Source organism: Zingiber officinale, chromosome 9B (genome assembly GCF_018446385.1).
Source record: "Zingiber officinale cultivar Zhangliang chromosome 9B, Zo_v1.1, whole genome shotgun sequence".
Lineage (NCBI taxonomy): Eukaryota > Viridiplantae > Streptophyta > Magnoliopsida > Zingiberales > Zingiberaceae > Zingiber > Zingiber officinale.
Window position 1 is genome coordinate 66,311,984 of NC_056003.1, and position 6,000 is coordinate 66,317,983.

Genomic DNA, 6,000 nt, shown 5'->3' on the forward strand with positions numbered 1-6,000 from the left:
AGAAGAAAACATGAATTTTTTTCCTTCCCTTTTCCTTTACTCATCCTTAATGAAGAGAGAAAGTAAAAACTTTCTTTTTATTGTGAGAAGAGGAAGGAAACTTGGGCTTCTCCTCCTTAGTAAAGAGAGCCACCACTTCCTTACCTTTAACAACAATTCCTCTCTTTTCATATCAGCACACCCCTGCTGGGGCTACTGGTTATGACATGAAACCATTTACCAAGAGGTCCAAGGTTTAATCCTTGGTCATGCCTCTTTTTGGTCCTTTTTATTTTATTTTCTAAAGAAGAATCCACATAAGGCCCATGTTATATCATGTATAAATCTATTTGAATTATTAAGGATTATTTTAATTATGCATAAATCTATATTAATCATGCATAAATCTACATGAATTATTAGAGACCCTATGGGTGTTACAATCGTCACCCACACGACGTCTGAGATAAGAAGAGGAATACGATAGAAGATCGTGAGGTTTATTAGCTACAAAGAAAGGTATAACTAGTTGTCTTGTTCCGCATCATACTAGTTTTGTTTGTACGAATTTTGAAATACCAAACACAAGAGGCTAACGTTTCTAGGTTTCGAATTTATGATTCGAATTTGTGTTTCTTTTTTTTCGATCTTGTGATTTGATTGTTCTTATTGGTTAAACCTAGGGTTACTATAAGGAGATTAAATATTGAATTTCGTTGAAAGGCTTTGTCTAGGAAGTGGTGGATGCTCCCATAACCAAGAAGGCCTAGTGCCTCGTCATGTTTAACCTGGAAGCTGATCTCTGAAATAAATATTTAATCAAATTTGTAACCTAGGTGGATTTGGATTAATAATGTTAAGCATCGTTTGTGATCCAAGTCTAAACCTCTAAGAACATATAAATTGAATTTGGAATCAATAATGTTAAGTTCTGTTTGTGATTCCTAATTTAATTTCTAAAGAACACAATAGGTTGTTAGGAAAGGTTCAAAACTTATATAAAATTTTTGTACAGGGGAACTGGTATGATATTCCGAGTAGCAACCAACACTCTCTTCTTGAATTCTCCTCCAATCTTCCCTCTAATTAGCCTGTAAGATAATCTCTATCTGACATGACATCACTTATCTTGTGCAGACTTTCTCCCAACTTCTTGTCCCTCAGATGCACCGAGCCTTTCTGACTCACTCTCATATGTCCTGTATCCTTCTCGAGCTACTAGAGTTCTCTTCCACCAAGTTCCTCATACCTTAGATACACCAAGTTCATTAGCTCCTTTCCCATGACATCTTTCAAGCTCTCTTGCATCTTTTTCCCTAGGTCTCACTATCACTAATACCCCTTGTCATTTCGATCCCTCAGACATCACATACCACCCTTCACCATACTTTATTAGAGGGTCATCTGATTGTCACTATGTGTTTACCTAAGTCCCTACACACTTAGACAAATATATTAGAAACTCAACAAGTCTAACTTAAATTTATTTCACCAAACATCAAAATTGTGGTCTACACCACTTTGGTAAGGAATGTAACCAAGCTCTTACCTTGTCCATTAGGGAGAAGGGGAACAGTAACAACCTAAAAATGTCTATAGAAACACTATTAAACTTTAGCATCTCACAAAATTGCTAAAATACCTCTAAGTATAGATTTGGATCATCAATAGATGTGCCTCCAAATTGGTACTTCTATATTATTGAAATCAATGAGGGCTTTAGTTCAAAATAGTCAACATTAATTGGAGGTCTTATAAATCTTTTCATTTATTTATATAAAACTTATTGAGTATACAATGGAAATTAAAAGAAGAAGAAAAAGAAGATGTCACTTCGAGTTTTACTTGGTTTGGAGCCCAACTGACTTCTAATCCAAGAACCCATGATCCATTGGATCATATTAATGGGTTAATTCACTATCAATCTTACGATTACAGTGATATGATAAAATATGCAATTATGTACAATATTAAACTATACCAACAAGTCAAAGGATTTGAAATCAGAGCATTCTTGTTAGAGTAGACTTTTGTGTAGAAGTAACCAAACTTGTATGATATGAAGAAGCAGTAACAAATGAAGCAATGAATGTTTGTCAATGGCTTAGACATCGAGGGCATCGTTCCGTCGATTGATCCCATATGTCAACTAAACATTGATAAGCACTCCATATGTCATACAACGGGTGCTTATCAAATTGCAATTAAAGTTACTGAATCCCTTCTATACTAAGGTAGTATAGAGATGACTCAGGTTGTCTCCTAATGAATGTAATAGTAGGGTGATGATCTTAGGATACAATTATTACTGCTTAGGGTTTTTGTTATGAAAATGGGGGGTTTGGATTTCTGAATGTTAAACCTAATGAATGAAAAAACATTTCATGAAAGTAAACATAAGCCAACTGAATTATAATTGCAAGAAAATTAAAGAAAACATAAAAGAAATATTCTAAGCTAACCTAATCTATTGCATCTAACCTAAGAGCACAAACATAAAGGAAAGCATTAAATCAAAGAGCAACTATGACTAACATTTAACCAAACAAAGGATTGCAAGAGATTAAGAAACTAAAATGCATTAACAAAAGTTTCAAAAGTGTCTAGAGCATTTCATCAAATACATTGAGTGAATCATCCAATCCCAAAATACTACATAGTGATGTACGTAGGGTATATATACATTAGACAGTTATTAAGCACATTCATTTGTATTTCTTATATCTGATTTATGCTATCACATCTTTTCATCATTTTATCAACATGTTGCATGTTTTGTTTGGAGTTCTGCCACTCTTTACATTTTTACTAACAAGGCACGATAAGGATGAAATTTGGCAAAGAACACGCGATAGAATACTTTCAGAACTCAGGAATAGGTGGGTCATGCCATAAGGCACAACCGTTCCACTCATTCTATTGGTCTACACAACCATTCCTTCCTTCCCAGCAGACCACACAGATAGGTCATGCGAAATGGCATGACCGTGTCACCTTCCTCAACAATTCACATGGCCTCGCCGTGCCTACCAACTTACCAAGCACTACCTGTTAGTTAGAGCCCTAGAGTCAATCATTTGATGATTGTATTTTGGACTTATTGTATCATATTCTATATAAATAAAGGCATTTGGATTTTGGTTATTATACTTACTTGTATTGGTGCCAAATAAACTAAGTATAATAATGTCCATGAGTAGATGGTTCTCACCTATATCAATCGGTTAGTTGAACCGATAGTGAAATGATATAGGGAACACTACTCTTAATCATTCCTAGTCGAGTATTAACATTCAGGGACAATGTTAATGCAATAAGACTAGCATGTAGGTCAACTCGATGACTTGATCTCACTAGTCATGGATATAAAGATATCAGGTTGATACATGGGTATACATTAGAGAATGTATACTGAATGGCCCGCCATGAGAAAGTATCATGGAACGTTATATGAGTGTCATATACTTTCTCATGTGGCTATTAGTATGACTACTAGTCCTTAGACCTGAAGTCACCATAGATCCCTACATAAGGAGTTATGTACTTTGGTTTCGTCAAATGTCACCCGTAACTGGGTGGACTATAAAGGCGATTACTGGGTATATAATAAATTATGCAGAGAGATGTGAGTGATGTAGATGGGATCTATCCCTCCTATATGATGGGAGAGACATCGGTATTCTTGATAGAGTGAGACCACGAAGTGCATGGCCATGCCCAAATGAGTCAATATAGGATATTGAGCTCATTTGATTTAGTGAGTCTACTTAGAGTTCAAGATTTAGATTGGTCAGAGGATGACACGGTCTATGCCTCACATTGATCAATCTAGATGTCTAGGATAGAAGGACACTTGTCATATATTGTGAGGAGTCACAACTAGTAGTCACAAGGTGATGTTGGATCTCAACATTCTTGTAACTTGGGTACTAATGATGTGTTGCTAGATACCGCTCATTACTTGTGCTCCTAAATGGGTTTAGGGGCATTGCCAACGTTATAAGAACCTATAGGCTCACACACTAAGGACAATTAGATGGAGATTAGGTTCATATGATGAACCAAGAGGACTTGATTCATTTGATGGATCCAATTGGATTAAGAGTAATCCAAATTGGGCTAATTGAGTTAGACTCAAGTTGATTCATGTATACAATGAGTCTAATTTAGATTTTGACTCATTGAATCAATTTAATTAAATGAATTATATTCATTATATTAAGTTGGCTTGAATCAAATGGTTGGATTCGATCAACCATGGAAGAGATTTGGTCAAATTTGACTTGACTTGAGAGGAAGATTAAAAGTCAAGTTTGACTTGACTTTATGCCACATCATTGGTGAGTTGGCATTGATATGGACTAATGATGTTACTCCACATCATCATAGGTGCCACCTCATGGAAGTTACAAAGCCATTGTCTTTAATAGCTTCACATTAATTGCACTTAATGCAATTTTGGGAGTTACACAAAGGAGAGTGGCCGGCCACTTTTGTTTGAATGAGAATTCAATTTTTCATTCAAGTGTGCATTTTCTTCCTTCTTCCTCTCAAGCTCTCCCTCTCCTCCTTCCTTGGCCGAACCACATAGGTGCTAGCACACCTTGGTTTTTGGTCACCTTCACCTAGTGTGTTCGTGTGGATACGTGTAGAGAGTTGTCTACGTTGACAACTTCGAGATCCGGCGTACCGAGGACGAGCGGGATAAGCAAAAGGGCACGCAACAAGGGTAAAGATCTTCATCATGTAGATCTAGAAGTTTTGTAACTCGTACTCGTATGTTTTCAAATTTTTCTTCGCACGAGATCCGTTGGCTAGGGTGATTCGAGGTTTCCGCGACGCGAAAAAGCGATTTTCGCGGCCCGAAAAACCCAACAGTGGTATCGGAGCCACGTGCGAAGCTTGTACGAGTTTAATTTGATTTTTATGAAAAATTAAAGCTACTGTACATTTCTTTAAATTTTTTATTTTTATAGTTTTAAGAGTAATATTTCTCGTAGAAGCGAAGCACAAGTGTTTATACACTTGTAGGCTTCGACTACCGAGAAGTTTTTCCCAAAACGGCATCGTTTCGACCCAAATCCTTTTGGGACAGCGGGATAAGGTGCTCTTGGATCGCTTAGGAGCGACTCGCGATGGTTAGATCGCGGGTAGGGGTACTGCCCCTAACCCCGCAAGGGGATTTGCTCCGCGATTGCGCCCGAAATCGCTAATTACAGAAATATATAATTTTGAATTATATATTAATTTTGTGATAGTCATGGCCCAAAGACCCAATTCGATTGGACAATTGTGTTGTAATTCATAATACGGCCTGCGTGCCGTTATGTGATGTGCGTGCTTGTATTTTATTTTTATTTTATTTTTCGCGACCTGCGCGTCGTGCCTTTCTTTTATTCTGGTTGTAAATTAGATTTAGACTCGAATGTAACTCGAGTTTCAAAATTGTAATGTACAAAAATTGGAGCTGTGGAAGGTCCACTCGAGACGGAGTTACGAGGAAGGCGCGAGCAACACAAGGTGGTCAAAAGGAAGGCGCTTGAGAAGTTGACCTTAGGTTGACCATCCAATCTTCTCATTGGCTTGAGAATATCGTAGTAGGGCCATGACTAATCACAAAACTTAGTTAATTACTTGTGTATATGATGCATGTTTAATTAAGTAATTAATTAGTGCCTAGCGATTAAGATTTGATCTAAATCGTGCACAAGATGCACCCTTACGATTAGATTAGATCTACATCGTGTACAAGATGCACTCTATCGATTAGATTAGATCTATTTCGTGTATATGATACAACATCATTTAGATTAGATCTAAATCACGACAACTCAAAATGCCTACCATGCCGTGATACCTACCACTACCTCGATCGCATGATGTTGTTGAATCTGCCAAAGCAGAGCAACACATACTATCTTGGTAGGGTACGGAGGGACAATCTTGGTCCCGTCTATCAACGCATCGGCGAGTACAAACTCAATTAGATTGAGTATTCCTAGTTTACTCGGTTGGATCGAG